The sequence below is a fragment of the Talpa europaea genome (assembly GCF_964194135.1).
Source record: "Talpa europaea genome assembly, chromosome: 11".
Classification (NCBI taxonomy): Eukaryota; Metazoa; Chordata; class Mammalia; order Eulipotyphla; family Talpidae; genus Talpa; species Talpa europaea.
In genome coordinates, this window is record NC_140078.1 from 76187011 (window position 1) to 76206772 (window position 19762).

The window sequence follows — 19762 nt, forward strand, 5'->3', positions numbered from 1 at the left end:
ACAACAATGCATGTTCTATGTTTAGGGAAAATATACCAGGATAGATTATAGTGTGGGCCATAAGGTAAACTTTGAAAAAATTTTGAAATTGCAATAACAGAGTATAGTTTCTGATACCAATGGAAGCATACTACAAATTAGCAATGTAAAGGTAACAGGAGAATCTTTAAACACTAGAAAATTAAACAACTTCTAAGTAATCAATGGGTCAAAAAAGAAGAAATCTCAAGAGAAATAAAAACCACTACCACCACACACCCATTAAAATGATCCATATCAAAAAGACCAGAAACAACAGTGCTGGGCAAAAACAGTGGGGGTATGGAGGGGATGGAACCTTCTTTCACTGTTGGTGGAAATGTAGACTGGTCCAGTCCCTATGGAAAACACCATGGAGATTTCTCCAAACATCCAAAATTGATCTACCATATGATCCAATAATACCACTTTTAGGTATCTATCTACCTGAAGAATGCAAAACCACTCCAAGGGATATAAGTACTCTTAGGTTCATTGCAGCATTATTTACAATAGCCAAGTTATAGAAACAAACTACCTGCCCAGTGACAGAGAAATAAATTAAGAGATGTAATGTGTATGCACAATGGAATACAATAAGGTATAAAAAAATAGAATCTTGCCAATGTGACAACATGGATGGAAGTGAAAGGGATTATGGTAAGTGAAATAAGTCAGAAGGAGAGTGACAAATACAACATGATTCACTCATATAAGGAATATAAAGCAACCAGCCAAAGGAACAGACAAAACTAAAACAAAACAAACCGTAGAAATCTGATCTTAGAATTAGGGCTTTCAAAGGGGGAGTATAGGGGAAGGAACCCTATACTAAAAAGTGGGGAAGTCTATTCCACCAATAGACTATGGTGGAAGATTATGGGTGTTTTGGCAGTGGGTGTGGTGAATATATGCCTGAGGAACTGTGACACTGTACCCCTAAATCATGCGTAGTGCTGTAAATCATTGTTATGTCAAGAAAAAAAACACAACTATAAAAAAATCAATATAATCCACTACATAAAAGATTGAAGAAGAATCATATGGTCTTATCAATCGATGCATAAAAGGCATTTGATGAAATTCAACATCCAGTATGATAAAAACTCCTGGAAAACCAGAAATAGTGAACTTCCTCAATTTTACCAAAATCATTCACTAAACTACAGGTAACACTGTACTTAATGAATAGTATGCAACATTGTGTGGTTATTGAAAGGACAGACACAGTAATGAAACAAAATAGAGAATATAGAAATAATCACACACTAGTATAAGCTACTGGTTTTGCAACTCAGCAGAAGAGAGCCAGTCTTTCCAAGAACAAAAAGAGACCTGACTTAAATCTCACACTTTGTGCACAAATTATCTGAAAATCAATGATAAATTTTAGGAGAAAATACTGGGAAAAAGGCCTCTAGTATGCAGGTCTTGGTGAAGAGTTCTTAGATATGACACCATGGGGAAAATCATTTGATTTTATCAAAATTAAAAATCTTTATTTTTATGAAATATTCCATTCATAGGAGGAAAAGCCAAGCTACCCACTGGGAGAAAATAGTTGCCACTACATGTTTGGCAAAGAACTTGTAGCTAGAATATAGAAAGGATTTCCTTGTATCAATAGTTAAAAATAAATCCTGCTAGAAATGGGCAAGAGAGACAGAGACTTTTCATAAAGAGGATATTTGGTGGCAAATAAGCACAGGGAAAGATGCTCAAAATCACTCAGGGAAGCACACATTGAGAACATGCCAAGTTATCACTATACAGAAATTACAAAAGCTCATATAAAAATTAGTGACAGCACCCAATGCTAGCAAAGATGTGGAGAAACTTGATCTCACACATTGCTCACGGGAACGTAAAATAGTGATGTCAGTCTGGAAAAGAGTTCGCAGTGTCTTAGAAAACTAAACATACACTCACCAGAAAGTGCATTCCCAGAGAAATGAAAACATCTGTTTACACAAAACCCTCTACTTGATGGTTCACAGCACAGCTATTTATTTATAATAACACACAATTGGAGTCAACTAAAATTCCCCTCAACAGGTGAGTAGTCAGCTGTGGTAACCTATTATAATAAACTCGTCATCAAAAACAGGAAGGAAGGAAGGAAAGAAAGGATTGGGGGAGAGAAAATAATACAACAATTGGGATGACCCTCAAGTATTTCTGTTGAATGAAAAAAAATTTCCTCAAAAAGTTACGTTCTGTATGATTCCATTTATGTTATTCTCTAGTTGACAGGTAGGAAATAGGTTGTCTCCAGGGATTAAGGATGGGGAATGTAGGGGGTGACTCTGACTATAAAGGGATTACAGTGGTCCTAGGGTTTAAGTCTCAGTGCTGTCACCACTAAGGCCCGAGTTCCATCCCCAGCCAGGGAGCTAACCCGCACATGGTATGGCAGACGTCGCCTGTCTCACCCACTGCTCATCCTAACAGGGTGTTTCAGTAAAAAAATCTGCCTGTTTTGCTCCTCACTCTGTCTCTGCTGAATCCTCTCACTCCCCACACCTCTTCTTCTATGCAAAAATAAATTAAAAAAAAAATTTTAAAAACAAACTACAGGAGGGAGAGTGTTGCACAGATGAAATACCTCTGTACCTTGATTGGGATAGTGGTTACCAGAGTCCACACCTGTCAGAAAATGACAAAGGCCTACACTTATGCATGACAGCAGGGTCAGTCTCCTGGTTTTGATGTTGGACTATCATCATGTAAGATGGGAGCCTTGGGGAAAATGAGTGAGAGCACACAGCATCTGTCGGTACTATTTTTGCAACTTTCTGTGAACACATAATGATTTCAAAGTAAAAAGGTTTTTGAAAAAAAAGGCCATCCAAACTTAATAGGAGATCAAAATTTAAGAAAACAAAGGGGTTGGTGTCATGTGCCTGAGTGCTGTGTGTGCAATGGCCTTTGTCCATGGAGGACCCGACTTGAGAAAACGTCGGGAGCTCAAGATTAAATGCTTTGTGTTCCAAGTCTCCAAATAGCTTTGAAGTGTTTGGTCTCCTGCAGGGTCCGAAGTTCAGAACGCTGCTGCCTCACAGCACACCCCGGGCTGCTGGTTTCTTGGGAGCCCTCCTGGCTTGGGTACCCTCGTGTGGGAGAACAATTTCCAGTAGAACAAGAACTAAAAAGAGTGAAGGTGTGACTGCAGCTCTGCTGAACAACTCCAAATGGAAACAGGCTCTGCTCGCCACCCTCTGCCCACACACCACCTCTGTTCCCAGGATTCTCCTGTCCATGCACCTAGGTCCCTGCAAGTCATACTTCGGCATGCCACACCCGCTAAATTCGAGTTTTGGACCTCAGGTGAGTAATCAGTTGGCTGAACCATGTTGGTTAAAAGCCACACGATAGTTTAAGAGCTTGCACCGAAAGAGAGAACAAATGGAGATTCTTGGCCTGGTTGTCTTGATGTCTAACTTATTCAGCTCAACTCAGTTCCCCTCGCTGGCAGGCTTCGTGCTGGGCTTTGGGGATAAAGAGGTGAATAAAACACTTGTCCCTGCCTTTCTGGAGCTTGGTGGGGAAAACACACATTAAACAAATAAACACAGAGAAATATGTGGTAGCCCATGCCTTCCAGAACTCACTGCCAAGAGACGGGTAGCAGAAAAATAAACCAGGGGAGTTCCAGGGAGATCAGGCAAGCCTCGCCGAGGTGTCCCTTTGACTGAGAGAGATGGGGTGGAGGCAGAAGATGGAAACAGGCTCCAATCTGTGCAAAACAAGAATCGAGGACTAGCTTGCAGCTTTGGGAAACCGGCAGTGGCTGTTTGACTGGAAAGTGGGGTGCCTGCGGGTCTGGAGATTTGTTCATGGCAAACAATGAACAATCAGGGCACAGCCTGCTGTTTCCCAGGGCCAGTCTGTGAGCAGGCATGTGCTGCGCCCCCACGACCAGCTACACTTCATGAAGTGCAGAATCATGTTTGGACCCTGCCCTGAAGGAATTTTCAAGCCACAAATGAAAAGAAAAGTGTACTTGGAGGAGATTTGGTTTTTTTTGCAGTCTATGAAAGGGTGAGCTGGTCTTGGCAGACTGAAAATATCACCAAAGGTCTGACCAGCATCTGCAGCTGTTATACATTACGAGGGTCCAAAGGTCTGGCCTTGAATGTCTTATTTTTTCTCTCCCAATATCCTTGCTTTAAAATAGGAAAAAAAAAAAAAAACCTTAAAAACAGTCTTGTTTACTTTATCCAAGATTAAAGAGCTTGAACCGACTTGGATGGTCTAAATGGATTTTTAAGTGCTTTATGGACAAGTGCCCCTAATTGCTAAAATGCTAGACTGGACTTCCGTGACTGTGCAGCGCTTGTGCTGTCTGGGTTTGCTTCTTTACTCTCCTTGTTAGAGGTCAAAAGCTAAGTCTCAGATTAGAAGATTTTAATTTCTGAAGCTCAGGATTGAAACATGTTCTCTCAAGCCATGACACACAATGAGCAGTGGCCTTAAATTTTCTCCCTTGAGCAGCATAGCCCAGGTCTTCAGAGCGCCCCTGATCCAGAGCTCTGTGCAGGAGAAAGTGGTGGTAGGGGTGATGTGTCTGGACAGGACAGATCTGGGGCCAAGGGTTTTGGAAACACGGAACAGTCACAGAGAAGTGTAGGAAGGGGCACCATGTCTCCTCCCTTTTCCTTTCCCCAGTCTTGGAGGCAGCCTGGGGCAGGAGAGAGAGTCCTGGATGTGGAGACCCAGGGTCTGAGTGCTGACCCCGGTGCTGTCCCCGAGGAACAGTGTGACTCTGGGCAGACACGCCATGTCTTTGAGTCTCAGTTTTCTTATTTGTAAAGTGAGGATGATAAAGTGTCAAGTGAGACTTGAGGGTTGGCTATGCGGTCAAATCATGAGTGTGAGAGCTCAGGAACCCCAAATCACCTATCAGAAGTTTTTGGGGGAAAGTCTGTCCTCAAGAGAAATCAGCCCTAAAAAATGTCCTCATGCCACCAAAAGGAATTATAGTTGGGGGAATTTTTGAGGGATTGAGAAGTGTTATTGCAAGATCTGTTGCAAGATAGATCCTGGAAGAGCCTAGCAGGGAGGAGTATTTTATTTAATTTGGGGGGAATTATTTGCCTAGCTTATGCTTAATCAGAGGTTTGTATGGCCTTTCTCTGCTGTGTTGTGTAATTTTAGCCATTGCTTTTCTCATGAGTTCTGCAGAATGCTGGGCAGGTGTGAACTCAGGAATGGGGACCCAACATTCTAGAAAGAGAAATGTTACTTTTATAGATGGGTATTAGGGCCACCAGACCACTTGAGGCTTGTGGCTCAGATCCAGTGACCTAGATGACTGACTCTGAGGTTAAAGTCACTCACCAGATGGGGCTGCATGCCCACGTAGTAGGCTTCCCAATAGAGCCAAGACTTATTCTAGAAACGTGCAAGGTCAACCCAGGGAGCTATGTAACCTCAAACAATGAAGCAAGCAGTGCTCTGTCAGGCAGGAGCTAGGATGAGTATTGGGTGGCAATGATTCTTGCCCTTAGGGGTGATTCATACTCCAGCCAGAAGGCAGATGGCAGCTCCATCCACAGGGTGGTCTCAGTGCCATTCAGGTGGACATTATAAGTAGGGTATGCATCTTCAACCTCTTTTTATATGGAAATACAAATGTTCTCTTCTTATTTTAAAAAATGTGTACCTATATTAGAAAATTCAACCTAGTCTATGCTAGATGTCATCAGGGGGATCTATTTCTTTACCTCAGGGGAGTATTTGAAGTTAGATCTCTCTATCCTCTATGAAGGAGAAAATTGTCTTTGTTTGGTAATGATTTACAATGTGGTTTTAATAGCTAGTCAAGATCTATTATGGAAGTAAAATATGAAGCTGCACATGTTGAGAAGAGAGGACATAGGATGAGCAAGGGATTAGAGGCTTAGATAGGAGCCACCATGGTGCAAAGTTGTCCCTGAAGAAGGGGGTCACTGTCTGGGGAGTGAGCAGGAGCTACAGTGGACTTGAGTTCTTCCCAGTGTCCTGACAGATGTTTATCATTAATCTCCAGAACCTATGTCTCTCAATTCTGGGAATAGATTACTGAGCATAGGATACTGAGCATCCTGGGAGACCTGGAGGGGGCTGCAGCAATGAAAATTATTCTTACTGGGCTTTGAGATGGAAGATGACTTTTGCCTACCTGCTGATACTCAGAAAAATTGGGGGACAGAGAGATGTTTCTCCACATGGTGGCAAATGACTTGCATTTTGCCAACTCGTTTCTTGTTGAGCCACTGAAATAACTGAGTGGTCTCCTCCTTCCTGCTGGCCTTCAGCCTGACCTTTGATATCTGCTTAAGAGATTCACATGAATAATCCCCAGGCATACAGGACTCTAGAATTCAGAGACACCAAATTGACCATCACACTAGTGGTTCCCATTGAGGCTAATTAAGTAAAGAGTCAGAAGAAAATTGATATTATTTGAAGAGTGGCAAGCACTTTTTATCAGAGAGAGAAAAGACCTAAAACTAAAAGATATTATTTCTGAATTTAAAACATTAATAAAAAAAAACTAACCATTTTTATGGACTGAATTGTGTCCTCCCAAACTTGTATGTGGAAGTTGTAATTCCCAATTTGACATAATTTGGAGATCAGGGTGGGCCATAATCAGATAAAATCAATGTACTATTAAGAAGAGGCGATACCGGGGGAGCTCTTTCTCGTATACACAGAGAAGAGGCTGTGTGAGAAGGCAGTGAGCAGGTGCCACCTGCCTGTTGAAGAGAGAGGTTTCACTAGAAACTAACTTGACTGCATCCTGGTCTTGGAATTGTAACCTCTAGAACTGTGAAAAACTAGACATTTGTTGTTTAAGTCATCCAGTCTGTGGGTTGTTATGGTGGCCCATGCTACACTGTCATTCCTGAGAATTGACTGATTGGTTCTGAAGAGCAGAGGAAGAAATGTCTTACCCACTAAGCAAAAATACCAAGAGAATGAAATGATAAATGAAAAAATAAAAGACACCAGGATGTTAAATAGAGGAGATCCAACATGCAAATAATAAGATATAGGAATGTGTGGAGTAAGAGTACTAATAATTAGGGAAATGATGGAGTAAAATTTCTCTGAGCTCGCTCAAACCTTCAGACTTTAAGGACTTGCTAAATGAAAAAGCAATGTCCAAACCAGTATAAAAACAAAAACATAAAGTACTAGATAATTCAATTTATTCTAAGGATAAATGAAGATGCTTATAAGCTCCTTTACAAAAAGAAGAGGATCAAATTTGGAGCAGATTTGTCATCTATAATACTGGGAACTAGAACTCCACTCCAATTCTAGCTTTCTCAAGATCCCTATTAAGAGAACAGACAAAAATATGAAAGCTGGACACATATTCAGGATAGCATTGCTATGTCAGGACAAAGAAAATTTACTTTGAAACATATAAGACCTCAGAAAATACATTGCCCAGATAGCCTATCTAAGGAGAATTCATGGAGGGAGAATTCAAATCAAATGAAAACTAAATAACATCAAAAGATCTGAGTATTAGAGACAGCAGTAAGAACTCCTTTAATGCATAAAATAAAACTAAACAGATGGACCTTCAGTTGAAGCTGACCACACCTGTACTATTTTTATTACTATTATTATTTTACTATTTTTCTCCTCCTTGACCTCATTCAAATGATTGTAGAGGAATTCTAAAGGGAAAAAAAAAAAAACCATAAGTTCAAAGAGACAAGAGAGGAACTAGCAGCAACTGAGACAGCTCAATAGACATTTGGAAATCAAAAAGTGGGTGGAGCAAGATACAGTCAATTCCCTCTATAGAATCTGCAGTCAAAAGCACCAGGGACAACGCAGGGCAGGGCAGCACTGGGGGATGGTTAAAGATGTTTATATGTCAGTGTGTTCCCTTCATCCCACATTGTTAGGAAGAGGTCTGGTAGGCTGACTTAGAAAGACTTTGAATGCTGAGGACACCAGACAGAGTCATGGGTTGAAGGTAATGACTGATGCATAACCTAGGGGAATTAAATGAAAGTTTGTTCTGTGCAGAGAAAGTCTCCCCTCCAACCTTCCTCTCCCAACTCTCTCCAGAAGATTGGTGGTCAAGCATGGTCTCCCCAGGAGAGATTAAAGCAATAACCTCTAGAGAGGATAAATATCCCCAGACTGAAAAGTCAATGTGAAGGTAAGTGGAATAGAATGTATTGCAGTTGGATCTCATTACTCAATGTACTCTCATATTGGTATTATTGATCCATTCATTGTACCAATAAAGGATACAGAAATTCACATACACCCAAGTAAGAAGATATTGTTTGACCCTTGGTCAAGGGAGATGAAAGTACAGTGACCTTCTGAAAATGACTTCATAAAGATAGCTCAAGATCACCCAAAGGTCATTGGAGATAGATGTAAGAACTGTGTGTCCTAGAGGATTAGGTAGTAAGAGCTCTGAGAATGCACTTCTTTGTGTTTCGAGTTAATGTTATAAATGTCTTCAGAAAGCTGAGCCAAAATGAATATATTGTTAATATTACAAAAATGTTGAATTATATGGCTCAGTCTTCTAAAGGGCTAAGTATACAGCACAGGTGGAAAGAGTGACTGTTCTAGGCTTCAGTATCTCCAGGTGTCTCATCCTGGCAAATTCTTTAACAGAAAATAACCCGGGACAGAAGTTGACTTCTTTAGTGGGGAGATATTTTTAAATCACAATAAGATTTAATATTAAGGATAGAAAGACTTCAGAGAGTAAAAATCATTGCCTTCATATATATTTTTTTTATTTAGAGAGACTCTTTTGTATTTGGTATTCAAGGTCTTTTTTGTACTGGACCTTGGCTAATTATAAGTGAAAACCTTAAAGCCAAGCTTAAAATGTACATTGAATATTTATCTTAAATTTGCAACTGTGGGGCCTCCCTGGTGGTGCAGGTGGTTGAGCGCCAAACTGTGAAGCTGTCCGCAGCCTCTGCAGCGCGGGTTCGATCCCGGCTGGTGGGTGAGAATCCCACATGGTGCAGCTGATCTCTCCTGCCGTGCTCGCTGGTCCCTTCAGCAGTGTATTTCGTCAGTCTGCCTATTCTGTTCCCCACTCTATCTCTGGTGAATCCTCTCACCCTCCTGCCCATCTGGCCTGTACCCTGGTTCTTGTATAAATAAATAAATCTTTAAAAAAAAATTTCCAACTGTGGGTTGACTTAGAACCCATTTAAGATCATTTTAGATTCAACATATTTATAAATACATCATTTTACACATACGAATTATTTACATGCTCAGGAAAGTTTTCTTTGTTAATTCAGTAAGGTAATATATTTAAAAAGAAAATTGAATGTATTAAATTTGCATATGATGCATTTAAAATATTTAAAGGTATGTAATGAATTATGTTTGTAAATGGGATCAAATATCATTCACAGACTCCTTAGTGGTAATTTCTAAAGCCTGTAAAACTTACAGTAGGATGTGTAGATACAACTCAAAGTTTAAGGAAAAATGAGATTTAAAAAACTGCAACTTAAATAAACTGAATATTACTTTTTAAGCAAAAAATAAGACAAATGCCTAAATGTGAACACAAGCCCTTGAGAACAGTAGAACTGACAACAACCTGCTGACATTTTGCAGACTTTGTCAGGATTGTCAGATCTCTAACTGATGATCCTACAGGGAAATCCTCCACTTGAAAATCCCACCCATGAACAGACTTTCAGTGTCTCACTTTTAAATATAAACAGACAGTGAACAGTCATTAGACTCTGATGGTTGCTAACATCCATTCTCTCTTCTTTCACACTTATGGAGCCCTGATTCTGTTTGGGTAACAATGTGCCCATAGTCCCTTCCCCAGACTTCCTTATGACAGAGATTGGTCTTATAGTACACTCTTAGTAAATGGCATATGAAAGCACATTTCCCTGCATGGGGCTGTTAGGAAGATTCCTTAAAAAGTACACCTAATGTACATCCACATTATGCTAAGCAAAATAGGCCAAAAAGAAAAAAATAAAATACAGGATGGTATCACTTACATGTGGAACACAGAGAAACCAAACAAAGGGCCAGACAAAGACAAACTTTAAAACCAACCCTTGAAAGCTGACCATAGATATGAGTCATCCAGAGCAGGAGGGGGAGGTGTGAGAACTGGGTGGGGGCGGGAGTGGTGCAATGGACTGTGGTGGTAGGTGCGCTGTGGTGACTACACCTGATAGGGGAAATACTATACTCTCAAAACACTAACAAGGATGTAAAACAATGATACTTCAATAAAATATATACATATACAAAAATAAAGTACATCTACATTTTGCATCTTAAATTTCCTCTTTTCTATCTCTACCTACCTGGAATGTGGATATGCTGTGTGGGGATGAAGCACACAGTTTATAGCATTGGATGGTGAAGCACAGTTTATAGCATTGGATAGTTAGAAGGAGACAGGGTACTTGATGACTTCATTGAAAAGATGCAAGGGTAACTTAGAATGTCTTGTTTGAGAGAAACAAATCCAAAGTAATTAAATAACATGGGCATAATTTCCATTGATTTTAGTCAAGCCCCGTTGTAACTGACTCTATTTCATACATGTGGGAAGGTATAAAAAACAGATACAAATTAAAAGGACTCTGGGAATCAAAGATAATACCAGCAACAGAAGAAAACACCAGAGTTTCATACTTAGTGCCTATTATAAAAACTGGGTGAGATAAAATATAAATATGCAGTTGTGAAACAAGAATAGAGTGATGTAAAAAGAGATGATAAAAAATGGAAAAAATAGTAAGAGTCCTAAATAATAAATCTAATATATTCAACATCAAAATTATGAGATCCAGAAAGCAAGAAAATTGTTGCAAGTAAAGTAACACAAAAATAATTCAATGAAGTCTCCCAGATGGGGAAAAAAACACAAGTTTCCTTATTGAAAGGGCCCAATGAAGACTGAATACAGTGAGTGAGACAGTATTCTACCCAGAGAAAAGGGAAAAATTTTCAGAATAGCATAGGTAAATCAGAGTTCCTGAGCTCTTTCAGAGGGAAACAAAATCAGAGAGGCTAAATCTCATAATGGTGTGGGTCTTCTTCAGAGTAACACAGAATGTTACAATATTTGCCAGGCAAAATGTTGTTCAAGTATAAAGGGAAAAAAGAGACAGGGGTGAAAAACAGAACCTACAAGGCACCCTTTCATAGGAAAATATTAAAGGGTACGCTCCAGCAAATTAAGGGAGTAAACCAAGAATGAGGAAAACCTGGGTCCAAGAAATGATCTCGGAGAGAGAACAGCACAAAGGAAGTCTCTGGCTGGGGATCTGGATTATGTCCAGAGAGCCAGACCATACAGATTAAAGAACAAGGGTTCCAAAATGGAGGGCCAAAGAGAATAAAAAGCAACTGTTTACACAGTTACACAAACTTATCTGAGATAAAGGAACATTCCAAAAGGAAACATTGGTAGGTATATGGTTGACTATGGTAGATCAGGTGCCACATGTGGGAAAAATAGAGGTAGATAAAAACCAGGAGAATGAACAAAGCCATAAATTTCAGGAAAAGGAATAACATTTTGTGTGTGTATGTGTGTGTGTGTGTGTCGGTAGTGGTGGTGGGGAGGTAATATGTCTTCTATTTCCCAACACCACAAACATTATTTACATATCCATAAGATAAATACTTATTATTACTGTATGAAACTATTTTGTAAACCTTTGGAAGTGTTAAGAGCAAGTAGTGAAGTGGACATTTTGGTGGTATTACAATAAAATTTGGATATATTTAACAGGAAATCAACAGAGAAGTTCTAAAAAAAGGTGAATTAAAAGTTTAGTAATGTGTCTTTTGAAATCTGTAGGATAAACAGTTCAAAGATGCAAAAATAAATGCTTTCTAGGGAGCAGAGTTGGGGGCCAGGAAAAGTTGGGGTGGGGAGATATAATTCTTAATTCTAAATCTTTTGGTAGGAAGTAACTGCGTGATGATTCTCAGATATTACTCTTACACTTAAACTCTCTATGTACAGCTTCAGGTTGGCCCAGTCTCACCTGTCTGTGTTCAAGTCTTGGCTGGGATAACCCAGTAGATAAAGTATCTGGCCAGCTTCCTGCAGGTGCAACCTGACTGTATCTGGCCTCAGGCCCAGGCCCTGTGCTGCTTACTTCATGCCCTTGGGCTTCTCTGAGAAGGTCTGAGCAGGGTCCACCATGGGAACCTGCTCATAGCTCATGTAAGAGTAACTTGTAAATGCAAGGGCGTTTACACCCCATGAGTCAGATCTGTGACTATCTTGGAGGTGGGGGTGTCATGTCCTGAGCTGGTGAATACATCCTTCACTCTCTCTTCCCCTGGGTGGAGAATGCTGAGACAGTTTCATGATGCTTTCTAGGCAGTGCCCCAGGATGGAGAAACCAGTCACCTGCAGCCATGACAAACTCATATTGAACTGGCTGCCCCCCTACCTTGCAAACTCTCCTGTCACATACCCCTAGGACAAATCCCCAATTTCTCCTGATTAAAACAAAAGTGGTTAAAAACTTTTAAAGACAAGAACAATGAAAATAATCCATTTTTCAAAAATATCTAAATGGAAGGTTATAATATAAGGAAATGACAGGTATAAATGTGGGAGTTTTGAAACCAAAGATAAATATTTGAAGGGGAAAGCTGATGGCTTAGACTTTATCATTATGAACCATTTAATCAAAATTACAAGTCAAAAGATCAAGGAAATAACAAGTAAAATGCCCTAAAATTTCCTTCATCACGAGAGTAAAGAGGACTGAGCTGGTAAAATGTCTCGTGGGGACAGAATGGTCACTATTTAAATTTCATATATCAATGAAAATATAAGACAAGCAAGTACCCCTTAGCAGAATGGAGGAGCAAAAAAAGAAGGTGCGTATTAATGGTGGTGGAGGAAGTTAGTATAGGAAAAAACAAACAAACAAACAAACAGAAAACTTGGTCAAGCCACATATTAGGAGAAAAAAATAGATAAATCAGGACCAACAATTAAGATGAATGGAAAACATAGAAAAAGAAAGAACTAAAAACAAATATATCACTTATGGCCAGTAATCGTAAATGAACTAAATTCTCCCTTTAAAAAATATTCACGGGTTAAAAAAACAAAACAAAGTTTTTCTCTATATGCAGTTTGTGAGCTATCTCTGAAAGTAAATAATATTAAAAAAATGTTGCTTTTAAGACCCAAGTAGCACCAGGAAAATGCAATAAAAATAAAGATATTTTAACATAAAGTTCAATTCAAGGCCAGAACCATTAAATGAAGAAAAGAATTAGACCTTTTACCATAAAAGATATACTCCTTAAAAAAGATAAAACAGCCATGGGCCTTTGTGTGATGAGAAGCTAACAGCAAAATACACAAAACAAAAAAAACACCTAGAAATACAAACAGTACTTGACAAAATCACAATAGCAGATTGTATTACATTTTGTTCTTATTTGGTATATAAAAATAAACAATGTAGGAGGGATTTAAAGATCACAACCAGCAAGATAATTTAATAGTTGTATATGAATTTTTTTTAAATTCTGGAATACATGTTTTTAAGTCAATACTTAGTTGACCACAAAGAAAACAAATTCTCTTCAGTAAGAGATTTCACAGATCTCATTTTCAGACCACACTCCTCCCCAATTGCAGCTATTTCTGTCCCTCCCCACTGCCTCCTTCCCAGGGTGAACAAATCAAGTCTTGGTGAAGTTATGAGAAGGGAGAAAGAGGAAGATGGAGCTCAGGAAATCGGTGTTATTGAGTACCTACTGCATGTTGTTGAGTACCTACTGTGTGTTGTTGAGTACCTACTGTGTGTTATTGAGTGCCTAGTGTGTGCTGGACTGTCCCTGTGCCCTTGCTTTTCCTGTGGTTTCTCATGCCAATCCCCACACAGCCCTGTGTAGAGAAATCATCACTCATTTTGCAGGTGATGAACAGTTACTTTTCTGGTCACTATTTGGACCATCTGATCCCATGGACTCCAGCAAGCAAAGTCCCTGTTGCCTCAGGAAGGAAGGGCTGAATCCTCTGCCCTCACATTCAAGGCCTCTTTCCCATCTGTGGTGACTCTTCCACCTCAGTGGTGAAATAGGGACTGTCACACTGACCCACTTCCCAGCAGAGCTGTGAGACGTAGGACTAATTACAAGGGCTAATAAAATATTTACGGAGCACATAGCACACTTTGGAAGTGCAAGGGCTTACTTAATAAAAACAATGACAGTGCTAGATAAACACCACACAGAGCCTGGTGCCACTCTGGAGAAGAGTAAACAACTTGCCAGGGTAATTTCAAGCTCTATTAGATGCTTCCAGCAAATCTCACTATATCCAGGAGGAGAGAAAACCTGCCACCCAGGAAATCTTAACTGAAGCCCACAGCCCAGCCATGCAAAGCAATGTGGTTTGATTAAAATGAGCAGTGACCTTTTGTGCAATCACTGGTATCTCTGAGCTCTTTTCAGAATGCAGGATGGTAGAGGTAGTTGGCTTCATGCAACCTGGGACTCAGGCTCCAGGGCCTTCCTTGTGATGTAAAGAAAACTCCAAGATTCAGAAGCAGAGGCTGCTCTGGGCTGGCCAGGCCTGAGGAGGGGAGATGTCGTGGTGAAACATGTGGGGCATTTTGGATCTCTGCAGAGGACAACAGAAAGAGCAAGTAGCAATGCCTACTTAAGGAACGAAAAGAAGTACAGAAGGGCAGACAGTATGCAAGCCAGTTCTTCGGTGCAGGCAACCAGAGGTTGGAGAAAAGCTAAAAGGGCACTCAGGGAACAGAGAGGCTACCTGGAGATTGGAGATTGCAACAGTGGGAGCTGCTACTATGTCTGTGGCTGGAAGAACTACTATATCTGTGGGTGCAGGTGGTGTCCCTCCCCAGAGCCCGGATGTGAGCTGGGCCAGAAAAGATGTCACCACTGCAGAGACATGACTCAAAGCAGAGAAAGGAGGGGAGGAATTCTGGCTTCTCCTCTCCTCTTGTGCCCTCAATCTCCTGTACCTGCACACATTGGAGATTTTGTGGGTTCAGTTACAGAACACCACAATAAAGCAAATATTAAATAAAGCAAGTCATACAAAATTTTTGGTTTCCCAGTGCACACATGTTTAGACTATAGTATAGTCTACTAAGTGTGCAATAGCATCATGTCCATCACAAAAGCACATGCCTTAACTAATTGTGACACAGTAACACAAAGTGGGCACATGGTGATGGACAGGTGATGATGGACCTGTTCAATATATGATTGCCACAGACTTTCTGTTTATAAAAAATCCAGTATGCATGAAATGCAATAAAATGAAGGATACTTTTATGAGTCTTTCATTGACCAAATCTAAGCAGAAGCCAGTAGACAAGGAAGTCTAGGTCTTATAGTTTGTGTGGTGGGCACAGGGATGTGCAGGAGAGGACTCTGAGGGCCATGTTGAGGTTAGAGCATAGAGCAGGGAAGGTAAGGCTGAGTAAGGTCTCTAAGTCAGATAGGAAGCTAGGTTGTCCCTGAAGAACACAGAAAACACAAGTCTTAAGCCAGCAGTGGCTTTTTCCATCCCATAGCAGATCGGGGAGCAGAGCTCTGGACTCGGACTTCCCAGTCTAGCTCAGGTGCTGTCACCTGCTGAGTCCAGGGATTGCCACATCTCCTCCCCATGACAGAAAGACTTTTGGTTAAGAGATATGGTTGTTCTCACCTCCAATAACTTGTGAAGAACCCAGTGCTGGCAGCTTTTGGGATCATGGGAGTGATTCCTTTCTGGATTTAAGATCCAGCCTTTTTTTTTTTTTTTTTTTTTTGTGGGACCCTCACTGGCAGCCGGGGAATGAACCAGCGCTACAGAGGCTGCAGGCAGCCTCGCAGCCCAGCGCTCAACCACTGCGCCACCAGGGGAGACCCTAAGATCCAGCCTTTTACTGCTTCAATAACCCAGTGACAGGGGCAACCTACTTCTGATTATTAATTCAATAAAATAGCATGTAGGGGAGGAAATCCAATTACAGTAAGTCACCTTCACTTCTACCATAAGTTACTAAGCCCAACAATAGGGTGAGTGAATGATGAAAAACAGCAGAGTGTGTGGATTAGTTGGATGGCCGAGAAAGCACCTTAAAAAGTTCGAGACAAGTCCTCCTTCGGCTTTCCTCCCCGGGGATGGTGCTTGAAATGGTAAACTGTCTTATGAATCAAAGAAGGAGAGTTACAGTCATGGGGCATCAATTTAATGGCTCACTTGGGCTTTCACTAATTTTGTTCTTGCAACAGTGTGATAATTTTAGGGACCCCAAATTGAGAAAAATAATTCACTTCCATTCACTCTGTGTCAACAGAATTGAATGGCTGGAAACTGAGCCTTCTTTTAGGTAGACATGGAGATGGGGTTTCATAAACTCCAAAGTCAGGAAGATCATGTACTGAAGGTGTCTGGTTTGTTAGTGGCAGAACTGGAAACCAGAATCCGGCCGGGGCTGTGCAGGGGAGAGCTATTCAGGGGCTACTAGTCCCCTCTTCCCATATTTTGTTCAGAATGCCTTTTCTTTTCAAATAGTTTGACAAGAGTTATTCCTGCCCTCCAGGGAGACGACACTGGTTCTGTTTCTGGAGCTTCAAGAGTTTTAAGATGTGATGCTTATCCAGGAGAAGCTCACATGACTCACATTTATCTGAGAATAAAATGACAGAATGTTTTTCTTGGTGCCCGGTAGTGCCTGGCACACAGTTGGGGGTCACGCCATGCCAATTTCTTTTGTGGTGGTTTTGCTTATTGGTGACTGTGCTGGACAGTCTCCATTTGCCCTTTGCGGCAGGCTGACCCTAAAGGGCTGTAGCAGGGATGTCAGCTGGCACCCTTGTTTTCTGTGTGGGGTGTTTGTGGAGGCACTAGAGGACAGGAGCGGGCAGAGGGTATGCTGTGCCCCTCCTCCAAAAATGTGGCTTCAGGGCAGGTCTCAGGGCTAAGTGGGGGATGTTTCCCACAGTTATTTGCCCCAAGTATTTCAGTCTCCCATTGGCTTTCGAACCCTGCCCACACCCTCAAAACTCATCCTTTTTACACATTCCTCAATTTCTCACTGGAGGATGCCTTCTTCTTTTCCTGACTCTGTTTAATCTAGTGGTTGAGTAAACTACATTGCACAGTAAAAAACCAGTTTGAAAACCATCAAAGCCTTTTGTAGGCTCTTTGCCCCATGTGGTCTGGGCACACCTGTGCCTGTGCTGTGTCATCCTCTCAAACTCCTCATCAGGCAAGTTATGGGAAAGGAAGTTGAGGGAATTTAAACCAAGGAGGGTGACTAGACATTTGACTTATGGCATGTGCACACAGATTTTCTGGAATGTGGTCAATCGAGAACATTCTGTCCCACTGTAGCCACACAGTGGCTCATATACAGGTGCTCAGCTCGTAAGTCCCATACACCCAAACCATTTGCTATGATTTCTGGGAGAGGGAGAATCAAATTCCAGCACCTGGTTTATTGAGAGTTGTGTAGTAGGGGCAAAGGAATGTGGTAACAATCCAAGTAGATTTGTGGACCCAATAAATAGAGAAAAGTGTTGGGTACGTCTTGGGCACTCAATATCTGTCCCTGAACAAGCAAATTAATTCTGGAATATATCCATATCACATGATGTTTGGTAGCTTATGGGGCAAAGTCACAAACCATGAGCACCCCGAGTGCAAAATGTGTCCACATGTGTCTCCAGACCTGTGTGTTCAGGCATTACTTGTTGATCTAATTTCCTGACCTTTGGTAGGTACCAGAAGCATCCAGCTGGGTCTCTAACTTTAGGTTGCCTTTTCTAAGGGACTATCCCATGCATTCTTGAGGTTGGCATTTCATTGTCAGGCCCCCAATTCTACGTTCTGAACTGATTAAAAGAAAAAAGAATGAGAGAACTCTCAATCTCTGCAACTACTTCTACACACCCTCCCCCACCATGGCTAAAATACCCATAGAGACTTCTTTAGCATTTGCGTACAATGACCCATGCTGAAATGAGAGCCTTTTCCCTGTAGCATGTAGTTTGTAATGCTAATTGAAGATGGGAGAACTACTCAGAGAACAAGATGTGCTTTAGGTATAAAATCTTTGCTTAAACTGGTCTGGTCATGGTGAACTAGCAGCTTTCTGGAGCCAGCCCTCTATGCAGGAAGCTGCTCTGCCTGGCTTTGTGCCCTAGATTAATGAATTGCTGATGGAAAGAGAAGAAAGTTCTGAGCCCTGAGCAAAAAGGAAGTGTGCTTCAACGCGGCTCAGTGAAGCTGGATTTTCAGAGAAACACTTAAAGCCCTTAAACATCATGGACCTGATCACAATTCCTGCAGGACAAATAGGACATTACTATATCATACCTGATACTATCATCCTGACTACCCTGGTTTATTGAGAGTTGTGTAGTAGGGGCAAAGGAGTGTGGTAACAATCCAAGTAGATTTGTGGACCCAATAAATAGAGAAAAGTGTTGGGTAGGTCTTGGGCACTCAACAGTAACAGTCATTTTTATGGGTGCTTAGGAACAAATCCCTCTTCTGCAGACAAAAACTGGGGTAACCACGAATCTTGGGAAAGCTGAGCTCTATCACCATTATTTTTCTCAACTTGCTAGAATCTGTTCAAGGACCCTAGTTAGGTTAAAAGACTTCTATCCGACAAATTTAATTGATATTAAGGCCTTTGTGACAGCAGTTGGTTGTAATGTTCAAGACCTCCTTTTCAGAATGTTAGTTAGTGTTCTGCAGAGAAACAGAACCAGTAAGCTATATAAGAGGAGTGAGTGGAGAAGAAAAAAAAGATAAGGAATCATCTTATGCAATTGGTTTGGTGGCTAGCAAGTCTGAAATTCATAGGGCAGGCTGTCAGGCTGGAAATTCGGGCAAGAGTTGTAGTTGCTGTCTTGAGTTCAAAGGTTAGAAACAGGCAAAATTTCTATGTTGTGCAATTTTAGGCAAATTCTTTCTTTCTTAGGGGACATTAGTTGTTGCTCGGAAGGCCTTGAACCAACTGGATAAGGCCATCCATATTAGGAGCGTAATCAACTTTACTCATAGCCATTGATTTAGATGTAGTCTTTACTCAAATCAACTGATTGTTAGTACTAATCATATCTTAAAAAAAAAAAATACCTTCACAGCAGGGCCTCCCCTGGTGGCGCCAGTTCGATCCCCGGCTGCGACCTGGCCACCAGAGGAGGGTCCCACATGGCGCGCAGACCTCTCCTGCCTCCCGCTGCTCCCCTTAGCAGCGTACTTCGGTCCTTCTGCCTGCTCTGCTCCCCGCTCTGGCTCTGGTGAATTCTCTCACCCTCCCGCGCGTCTGACTGTACCCAGTGCTTTGTATAAATAAATAAATAAATATTTTTAAAAAAACCTTAAAAAAAATACCTTCACAGCAATATCTTACTGGTGTTTGACCAAACAACTGGGTGCAATGGCTTAGCCAAGTTGACAGACGTCATTAACTGTCACCATGTTGATAGAGAGTTCCTCAAATAGGTTTACATCCTACAGGTATTGTCTCCCTTGCAGAAAATACCATTCTGAAGAGAGATGCCAGAATGAGATATACACAAGAGAAAGAGAAGAAAAAAATATACATTTTAGCATGATCTGAATCTTAGTGCCCCATTTCAGTTTCTCTTAACCCAAGTAAGAGTTTATTGGTGCTATTAATTGGATGGGTTTTCTCGTGGATTCTCATCTCTCATGTGGTTGGCCGTATCCCTTAAAACCCTG